Source organism: Priapulus caudatus, unplaced genomic scaffold, assembly GCF_000485595.1.
Source record: "Priapulus caudatus unplaced genomic scaffold, Priapulus_caudatus-5.0.1 Scaffold168, whole genome shotgun sequence".
Taxonomy (NCBI): domain Eukaryota; kingdom Metazoa; phylum Priapulida; class Priapulimorpha; order Priapulimorphida; family Priapulidae; genus Priapulus; species Priapulus caudatus.
The window spans coordinates 446,007-446,528 of record NW_014577229.1 but is presented as its reverse complement, the minus strand read 5'-3'; the positions used below and the strand labels follow the sequence as shown (position 1 = coordinate 446,528).

General features: G+C 57.3%; 1 long non-coding RNA gene across 1 annotated transcript in view; it reads left to right on the top strand.

Annotated features, from left to right (window-relative positions):
- The first annotated feature begins 221 nt into the window (after nucleotides 1-221).
- Nucleotides 222-522, top strand: part of LOC106806584 — a 1,025-nt gene continuing 724 nt past the window's right edge. Inside the window, exon 1 of the long non-coding RNA XR_001393563.1 lies at nucleotides 222-304. This is a non-coding gene — a long non-coding RNA (uncharacterized LOC106806584). The remainder of the gene's footprint in view (nucleotides 305-522) is intronic.

The following is a 522-nucleotide window of genomic DNA, read 5'->3' as shown; positions in this document are numbered from 1 at the left end:
GCATCCGCGCGCCCCGTCCGGATCCAGAGGCGGGGAAACCAGGAGCAGGTTAGTCATCCGGCAGCCGATACCGGATCGCCGGATTGCCAGGCAGACGAGAGGCGCGTCGTGGCGCGTGCAGAGCGGAAAGCGGAAGTGGCAACTGGGCATCGAGCTGAGAGCTACCCGCATCCGCAGCAGGCTGCAGGAAAAAAAAAAAAAAAAGGGAAATGCCAGAAACAATCGAAGGAGTAGCACGCAGCAGGTGAGCGGAGAGGGCAGCACCGAGCAGGGAGCTGCGTACGGCTTCGAGGGACCCGGTAAGGTGCAGTATCAGGCCGTGAAGCTGGAAGCAGCGAAGGTTCACTCAGGACCTGCCTCCGCCGTTCCCAAGCAACCCGCACCAGCACCCAGACGCCACGCCTACTAAGCAACGAACCGATGACAGCGACAGCGATGACGACAACGATGACGATTAGCAAAGAAACGAGTAAAACGAAGGACATTATTCGGTGAAATTATATCTTTATCTCATAAAGTTCA